At 43.8% G+C, this 10,000-nt stretch overlaps 1 protein-coding gene across 3 annotated transcripts in view; it reads right to left on the reverse strand.

Moving 5' to 3' along the window:
* The window catches only part of LOC109053098 (netrin receptor DCC-like), a 199,352-nt gene that overhangs the window by 17,923 nt on the left and 171,429 nt on the right, over window positions 1–10,000 (reverse strand). The gene's annotated exons all lie outside the window — the stretch shown is intronic.

Consider the following 10,000-nt stretch of genomic DNA (forward strand, 5'->3'; position numbering starts at 1 on the left):
GGTCGCGCGGTTCAGGCTTTGGTGACGCAGGTGTCCGAGCTCACCCAACAGCTTCAGTTACTACGAGCTCCCACTGCGCCGCCCACACCGCCCGTTCCGGCAGCCCCTTCGGAAGCCCCCTCCCAGCCGGAACCACGGCTCCCCATTCCGGAGTCATATTCGGGTGAGCCTAACTATTGTAGAGCTTTCTTGACCCGTTGTGACATGCACTTTTCCCTACAACCCAGAACCTTTGCCAATGAGAGAGCCAAGGTGGCATTTGTTCTCACATTGCTCACTGGGAGGGCGGCATTATGGGGAACGGCGGTGTGGGAGAACCAGGATCCATGCTGCGCCTCGTTTCAGTCACTCTCCGCCGAGATGAGACGGGTCTTTGATCGGGCCGTCGCCGGGAGGGAGGCGGCCAGGAGGCTCGCTGAGCTACGTCAGCACGAGAGATCCGTCTCGGACTATTCCATCGAGTTCTGAACCCTGGCGGTAGAGTGTCATTTGAACGAGGAGGCGCAGTGGGACATGTTCCTGCATGGGCTGGCTGACCGCGTCCAGAAGGAGATCTACGCCCTGGACCTCCCCACTTCACTGAATGGCCTGATCGAGCTGGCTCTGCGGGTCGACGCATGGCTGACGTGGATGGAGAGGCGGAGCTTACCCAGTTCCACATCGGGGTTCCAGCCTAACGTGCGGTCCAGTGGCGGGGACGCGGCCAGCCCCTCCGATCACGAGCCCATGCAGGTAGGGCGAGCTCGGCTTTCCCGGGAGGAGAAGGAGAGGCGGAGGTCCCTGGGCCTTTGCCTTTACTGCGGGGGAACCGGGCATCACGCTTACACCTGCCCGGTAAAAGGCCAGGCCCGGTAGTACGTATGAGGCTACTATCGGGTGGGATCTCCGCCGAGAAGACCTCATCATCATCCACGCTCCTTCCGGTAAGACTAAGGTGGGCAGCACAGACCCACAACTGTCAGGCACTACTGGACTCAGGGGCAGAAGGTAATTTCATGGACAGTACACTGGCACACAAGCTTCACATTCCCCTCAGAGCCCTTCCTCACCACATCACGGTCCACGCCCTCAATGGACAGAAACTCCCAGTCATATCTCACGTCACTGAAGACATCACCCTCATCACATCAGGCAATCACACGGAAACCATTTCATTTCACATCCTTGACTCTCCCCTGGCACCCATAGTCCTCGGTCACCCCTGGCTCTCCCGCCACAACCCCAGGATAGACTGGTCCTCTAACTATGTTCTGACTTGGTGTAAAGGATGTCATGAGTCTTGTTTAGTGTCTGCCTGTCCGTCTGTTTCTATGTCTGTGTGGCAGGAGGAGGCGGTGGATTTGTCTAACGTGCCCGCGGAGTACCTCCACCTGAAGGAAGTGTTCAGTAAGTCTCGTGCTGCTTCTCTTCCTCCGCATCGTCCCTACGACTGTGCCATAGAATTACTGTCGGGTAAGTCTCCGCCTAAGGGCAAATTATATTCACTTTCGGTTCCAGAAAGGGAGGCTATGGAGAAATATATTTCTGATTCTCTAGCTTCCAAGTTCATCCGCCCTTCCTCTTCTCCAGCGGGGGCGGGGTTCCTTTTTTGTGGGAAAGAAGGACGGATCACTGCGACCTTGTATCGATTACTGGGGACTGAACGACATCACGGTCAAGAATACTTATCCTTTGCCGTTGATGTCTTCAGCCTTCGAGAGGTTGCAGGGATCGTCGATTTTCACAAAACTGGACTTACGTAATGCTTATCATTTGGTCCGCATCAGGGAGGGGGATGAATGGAAGACCGCTTTTAATACCCCCAGGGGGCACTTTGAATATTTGGTCATGCCCTTCGGGCTTTCCAACTCCCCAGCGGTCTTCCAGGCACTCGTCAACGACGTGCTGCGAGATATGATTGATCAGTTCATATATGTCTACCTGGACGACATATTGATTTTTTCTTCTTCTCTCCAGGAACATGTGCAGCACGTTCGACGAGTGCTTCAGAGGTTGCTAGAGAATGGGCTTTTTGTCAAGGCGGAGAAATGCGAGTTTCATGCACAGTCGGTTCCATTTTTGGGGTATATCGTGTCGACTGAGGGAATACGCATGGATCCCGAGAAGATTAAGGCTGTGGTAGAGTGGCCAAGTCCAGATTCCCGTAAGGCCCTACAGAGGTTTCTGGGGTTCGCCAACTTCTATCGGCGGTTTATTCGCAACTTCAGCCAACTAGCCGCACCTCTGACCGCCTTGACCTCCACCAAAACTACGTTCAGGTGGTCAGACACAGCCGAGGCTGTGTTTGCCAAAATGAAGAGCTGCTTTGTTTCAGCCCCGATCTTAATAACCCCTGACCCATCACGTCAGTTTGTGGTGGAGGTCGATGCATCGGAGGTGGGGGTAGGAGCGGTGTTTATCTCAGCGTTCTTCCTCAGACGACAAGGTCCACCCTTGCGCGTATTTTTTTCTTATCGTTTATCTCCAGCCGAACGTAATTACGATATTGGTAACCGAGAGTTGTTGGCAGTCAAGATGGCATTGGAGGAGTGGCACCACTGGTTAGAGGGTTCGGGGGTTCCTTTTATTGTATGGACTGACCACAAGAACTTAGAATATATTAGTACGGCTAAAAGGTTGAACTCCAGGCAGGCTCGGTGGGCACTTTTTTTCGGACGTTTTGATTTTACTATCTCGTACCGCCCGGGTTCCAAGAACATTAAACCCGATTCTTTATCACGGATTTTTGACCGTTCCGAACGCCCGTCCACTCCCGAGTGTATTTTTCCTGAGACATTAGTGGTCTCCACACTCACATGGGAGATCGAATCGAAGGTTAAGACTGCCTTAGAAGGGGTAATGCCTCCGCCCGGGTGCCCACCGAATCGCTTATTTGTGCCGGAGGGATTACGGTCCAACGTTATCCAGTGGGGACATTGTTCTAATGTGGCTTGTCATCCAGGAGTTAACCGTACTAAGTTTTTGGTCAAGCAACGATTCTGGTGGCCATTGATGGCTCGCGACATTCACAGTTTTGTGTTGGCTTGCTCGGTTTGTGCCACTGGTAAGACTTCCAATCGACCTCCTGATGGGTTACTTCAACCGCTGCCGGTGCCTTCGAGACCCTGGTCCCACATCGCTCTAGATTTTATCACCGCCCTCCCGCCCTCCCAGGGCAACACGGTAGTTTTGACCGTGGTGGACCGGTTCTCGAAGGCGGCCCACTTTAAAAAGATTCGACAGTAACCATATTTGACGTGACATTCAGCCAAGTATGGTGACCCATACTCAGAATTCGTGCTCTGCATTTAACCCATCCGAAGTGCACACACACAGAGCAGTGAACACACACACACACACTGTGAACACACACCCGGAGCAGTGGGCAGCCATTTTTATGCTGCGGCGCCCGGGGAGCAGTTGGGGGTTCGATGCCTTGCTCAAGGTGCACCTAAGTCATGGTATTGAAGGTGGAGAGAGAACTGTACATGCACCCCCCACCCACAATTCCTGCCGGCCCGAGACTCGAACTCACAACCCTTTGATTGGGAGTCCGACTCTCTAACCATTAGGCCATGACTTCCCCACTGATTGACTTCCCCCAATTCCCTTGCCCAAATTACCCTCAGCCAAGGAGACAGCGGTGGCCGTTGTAGATCACGTCTTTCGGTTACATGGCCTCCCGATAGACGTGGTGTCCGACAGGGGACCCCAATTTGTGTCCAAATTTTGGCGAGAGTTCTGTAGATTACTGGGGGCGACTGTAAGTCTGTCCTCAGGGGTTTCATCCCCAGAGCAATGGTCAAACCGAGAGAGCCAACCAAGATTTGGAAAGGGTGTTGCGATGTTTGGTTTCCAAGAATCCTTCCTCCTGGAGCCAACAATTGTCGATGGTGGAGTACGCCCACAATACCTTACCCATATCAGCTACGGGCCTATCACCATTTGAATGTAGTGTAGGTTACCAGCCACCTGTTTTTCCCAGTCTGGAATCCGAAGTCGCGGTCCCCTCCGTTCACGCCTTCGTCCAGAGGTGTCACCGCACTTGGACTAGAGCCCGGGAGACTCTACTCCAAGTGGGGGCGCGCACCAAGGCTAAAGCCGATCGCCACCGGTCTAGGCCTCCCGTATATGTCGTGGGTCAAAAGGTGTGGCTTTCTACTAAGAATATTCCTCTCCGCTCCGTATCTAATAAATTGGCTCCCAAATTTATTGGCCCGTTTACTGTCACCAAGATCATTAGTCCGGTGGCAGTCCGCCTCAAACTCCCTCCAGCGTACAGGAGAATTCATCCCCGCCTTTCATGTGTCAAAGATTAAACCCGTTTTTCATTCCCCCATTAATCCGCCTACCCCGGTTACAGCCACCCCCCCGCCGCGACTCGTAGATGGGGAGACCACTTATTCGGTCAATCGCATTCTGGACTCTAGACGGAGGGGGACGCGGTTTCCAGTACTTGGTGGACTGGGAAGGTTACGGTCCGGAGGAGAAAAGTTGGGTACCTGCTAGGGACATCCTGGATCACTCTCTTATCGATGATTACAATCGACAGGTAAGGGGTTCTGGGGACGCCAGGAGGCGTCCTTAGGAGGTGGGGTACTGTCACGGTTCATGAATGCACCGTCTCCTGCTGGTTTGTTGTGACGTCATGTTAATTGTTTTCATGTGGGTGTTTACCGCTGATCGGCTGATCAGCGGCAGGTGCGGCTCTGTGACGTCATGTTAATTGTTTTCATGTGGTTGTCTCTTGTTTGTCAGATCGTTGTGTGAGGTCCGCGTGGTGTATGTCTACTCGTTGTTCGGCGCGTTCCTGCCTCTTGCTCTGTTTCCTGTTCGGTCGTCACTGGATTACAACCTTGTTTACGGATATCTCGCCTTCACCCACTCCACCAACGCACTCAAGGGGAGTGTTTTTGTTCCTCACCATCTCCACCAACGCACTCAAGGGAATCGTCGGGTCTTCACCAGTTCTATCAGCGCACTCAAGGGAATACTCACCTGTCTGTGCTGCCATCAAAGTCCCTGCGTCATTCTCCAGGAGCCTGTCATCATCTCATAGTGTCAATAAACATCATTATTACTCGCAGTTGCCTCCTGTCCTTTATCACGCCGTGACACCATTCATGTGCCTTGCGCTGCTTTTTTTAACTTTATTTTTATATTTTTATTTTTTTACATGCCCTTATTTGTATAGTTGTATTTTATATTTTATCTGTATCTATCTGTATTTTTAGTCTCTACTGTTAGTGTTATCTGTATGCATGGGTCTGAGAGTAACGCAATTTCAATTCTCTGTATGTATGTATGTTGTGTGTATTTTGAAGAATTGACAATTGAGAAGGCTTGATTTGATTTATTTCTATATAGTGCCTTGAGTGGGTTTTTGTGGTTTTTGCCCCTTCCTGTTTTTTTTTATTTTTTTGCACATTTGTCGCACTTAAAATATTCAGATCCTCAAACAAATTTTAATATTACACAAAGATAATGCAAGTAAATACAAAATGCAGTTTTTAAATGATAATTTCATTTATTAAGGGAAAAAAGCTGTCCAAACCAACCTGGCCCCTCCATGAAAAATTAATTGCCCGTTAAATGTTGAAAGAACTGTGATAAATCACATTATTTTAGAAAGCTGAGTTAAATTTCACTAGCCAAACCCAGGCCTGATTACTGCCAGATCTGTTGAATCAAGAAATCGAACCTTTCTGATAAAGTGAAGCATGCTTAAAGAGCAATATCATGCTGCGAACTAAAGAAATTCATGAAGAGATGAGAAACAAAATAGTTGACATGTATCAGTCTGGAAAGGGTTATAAACCCATTTCTAAGGCTTTAGGGCTCCAGCAAACCACGGTCAGAGCCATTATCCACAAATGGAGAAAACTTGAAACAGTGGAGAACCTTCCCAGGAGTGACCGGCCTATCAAAATTACTCCAAGAGCACAACGACGACTCATCCAGAAGGTCATAGAAGAACCCAGAACAACATCTAAAGAACTGCAGGCCTCACTCGCCTCAATTAAGCTCAGTGTTCATGATTCAACAATAAGAAAGAGACTGGGCAAAAACTGCATCCATGGGAGAGTTCAAGGCAAAATCCACTGCTGACCAAAAAGAACACAAAGGCTCATCTCACACTTGCCCAAAAATATCTTGATTATCCCCAAGACTTTTGGGCAAATATTCTGTGGACTGATGTGACAAAAGTTGAACTTTTTGAAGGTGTGTGTCCCGTTACATCTGGTGTAAAACCAACACAGCATTTCATGAAAAGAACATCATACCACCAGTCAAACATGGTGGTAGTGTGATGGTCTGGGGCTGTTTTCCAGCTTCAGGACCTGGACGACTCGCTATAATTGATGGAAGCATGAATTCTGCACTCTATCAAAAAATCCTAAAGGAGAATGTCCAGCCATGAGTTTGTGACCTTAAGGTCAAGTGTACTTGGATTCTGCAGCATGACAATGATCCCAAACACACCAGCAAGTCCACCTCTGAATGGCTCAAGAAAAACTAAATTAAGGTTTTTGAGTGACCAAATCAAAGTGCGGACTTTGATCAAAATCCGATTGAGATGCTGTGGCATGACCTTAAACTGTCCATTCATGCTCGAAAACCCTCCAGTGTGGCTGAATTAAAACAATTCTACAAAGAAGAGTGGGCCAAAATTCATCCACAGCGATGTGATAGACTCATTGCCAGTTATCACTAACGCTTGATTGCAGGTGTTGCTGCAAAGGGTTGAATGACCAATTATTAGATGTAGGGGGCAATTACTTTTTCACGTAGGGCCAGGTAAGTTTGGACAGTTTTTTGCCCTTAATAAATGAAACCATTATTTCAAAACTGCATTTTGTATTTACTATAATAATCTTTGTGTAATATTAAAATTTGTTTGATGATCTGAATCTTTTAAGTCTGACAAATATGCAAAAAAGAAAAAAAAAGAAAAAACAGGAAGGGGGCAAAAACTTTTTCACACCATATAAAAACACAACAAAACTTTAAAACTGTAAAAATAGGAAGGGGGCAAAAACTTTTTCACACCCTGATTAATTTTTGATATGATTTGAACAATCAAAGTTTTATTTACAGGTTATTGTTATTGTCGTTATAATTATTGCTATTGTTATCGTTAATTGGTAAGTTTATTGTAATTATCATTATAGTTTTTCCTATTGTTATAGTTATGGTTATTATTGTTATTATAGTTTTTATTGTTAAACGTTATTCCTATAGTCATTAGTTCTAGTTCTATTATTTATAGCTATAGTTATGGTTATTGTTATTGTGGTTAATAGTTATCATTAACCTATAGTTATTGTTATAGTTACAGTAACGATTATAGTTATAGTCATCTTTTTTATTGTTGCAGTTACAGTTATCATTATGGTTATTATTACTGCTGTTGTTGCAGTTTTCATAACTGTTGTAGTTCCTCTTATAGTTATATCATTACAGTTATCATCTGATCTTTTGCTTTGAGTCCATCAAGATCCAAATAAAATGATAAACTGCTAATCGTTTGTGTGGAGAGCATCTACTGTACATTCAGTCTCTCTTCATCAGACGTGTTATAAGGTCTCATGAGTAACTCTGTTAATTATGCAGCGTTTAGTTTCCTCCTTCTGAACTCTTTCACTCATGAGTTTGGTATCCACCCTCTCATTTCCATCAGCTTCGGCGGGGTGGAGAATCACGGCAGGAGGTCAGAGAAGAGACGCAGCCGGTGGGAACCAAACGCAGCCGAGCATGACGTCTGTGAGGACCACGTCACGTCATATGAAGAATCAAAGCCCAAGACACCTGCTGTGTGATCTTCAAACCCCTTCAATAAGACATCCTGCGATATGAAAGCTAATTTTCACATTCACCCGCTTCTCCTCCGTTTGCTCCTCTCACACACACTAACACTCGGAGGGATCCGACACCGTTCAGGAACTTGCTTGTCTGTCTGGGCTGAATTGGGTAAACTGGATTAGGAAATCAGGGTCACAAATGCTGCTGGAAATCCTATTTCTGCCCCGATTCCCTCAGTATGTGAATCACACAGTGACTTTCTCCAAAGTCAGCTTTAGAGAAGGATCCTCTGCCTGTGACTTCAGGGCTTGTTGTTGAGATCTGTCATGAATGAAGTCAGCATGTGATCATAATGGACCAGCTCAGAACAAAAACACACTAAAGGAACGTTCACAGCAATCATGTTAATTTCATTAACGAAAAATGTTTGTTGATGAGATTTTTTCAACAAGGTAAATAAATGTTATCTTTGACTATATCAACATGCAATATCGTTGACTATAAAAGACGAGACTAAACTGTATTAAGGAATAAAAATTTTTTTTTATTTTTATTTATTGTTGTGGATTGATGTAGAGTCTTATATTTATTTTGATTTATTGTGTTTGTTTGAAAGATATCGAGAGTTTGTCTTTGTTAAAAGGATGCATTTTCTGCCTGGTGTTTTGCAATCTGGCATCCATGCCTACGTGCTCGCTCTTCATTGCGGAAGCGTTCAGCGATCTCCATGTGAGATGTTCAGTTTAAATGAAAGTGTCATTAAGTCTGTCTGTGTTCTGTCATTTTGATGATTGTGTTTGCTGAATAAATGCACTAACTCAACCGCTGTTGCTTTAATAGAGAACATTACCGCAGTTTGGAATTTTTGGAATTACGATTAGGAATTTTACTGTTGAAATGATTTTTGTTTGTTTTTGTCAGTTTATAATGTAGACAGAGAGATTAATTTATATATTAAAAAGCCTGTAATAAATCAGTGCAGTAGTCCACCTTCTACTGATTTGTGCTTATTGGTGAAATTTATTTTATTTTTAATCAGTTTAACTATTATACAACATGACACAAATGTGACAAAAAGTTTTCATTGAATGAAATTAGAATAAAATGCTCAGACATATAGTCGACTACAACTTGACTTAACAAAAACAAATGATTGACTTAATTATCAAAAAATCTTAATATGATAATAACTAATAAAAGTACATTTGACACCAGGACTAGGACTAGGACTAATTTAAAAGACTAAAACTAAGACAAAATTAAAAATGGCTGATAAAATTAACATGACACAGCAACAACGATAACTATAACCACAATGTTTCAACATCACGCTAACTCTCAGAGAACAGCAGCGTCTGCATCACACGACACACAGGAACAATATCACTGGAATCACTCAAAAGAGCTAAACAAACATTGATAGCCAATCAGAATCCATCTGACTTCATCATTTAAAGCGACAGACAACAAAACTGCAGAATGCTTCGTATAAAAAACAGATTGTTACTGGGATAGATATTGATATAGTTATCATTAAAGTTGTTTTTGTTATAGTTACAGTAATAGTCTTCGTTATCATTTTTGTTATTGTTATTATGGTTATAGTTATTGTAACTGCTATAATTATAATTATCATTATTGCTACAGTTACGGTTGTTATAGTTAACGTATTTGTTAAAGATATGGTCATAAAGTTATTATCATCGTTGTAGTTATAGTTATTGTTATCATATACTTATATTTATAGATAAGATTATAGCTGTTGCAGTTATAGTTATTGTTTTGGTTACCGTTATCATTATTGCCATTACTATAGTTATCATTGTAGTTATAGATATTGTTACTATTATTTCTATCTTTATTTATTGTTATTGCTATAGTTGTCATTATAATTATAGTTTTGGTTAAAGTCATGGTTATAGTTAAAGTTATCGTTATCATTAAATTTATAATAGTTAATGTTATTTTTAAAGTTATGGTTATAGTCATGGTTCTAGTTATCGTTGTCACTATTGTTGCAATTATAGTTTGTGTTGTTATAGTTACGGTTATAGTTACTGTTGTAGTTGATATTACTGTTATTGTTATCGCTATAGTTATAGTTGCTGTCACCATTATTGTTGAAGTTATAGTTATCTTTATAGTTATAGGTATTATTATAGTTATAGTTCATGCTTTTGAAATAGTTATGGTTCTAGTTATCGTTATCACTCTTGTT

The sequence above is a fragment of the Cyprinus carpio genome, chromosome A5 (genome assembly GCF_018340385.1).
Source record: "Cyprinus carpio isolate SPL01 chromosome A5, ASM1834038v1, whole genome shotgun sequence".
Taxonomy (NCBI): Eukaryota; Metazoa; Chordata; class Actinopteri; order Cypriniformes; family Cyprinidae; genus Cyprinus; species Cyprinus carpio.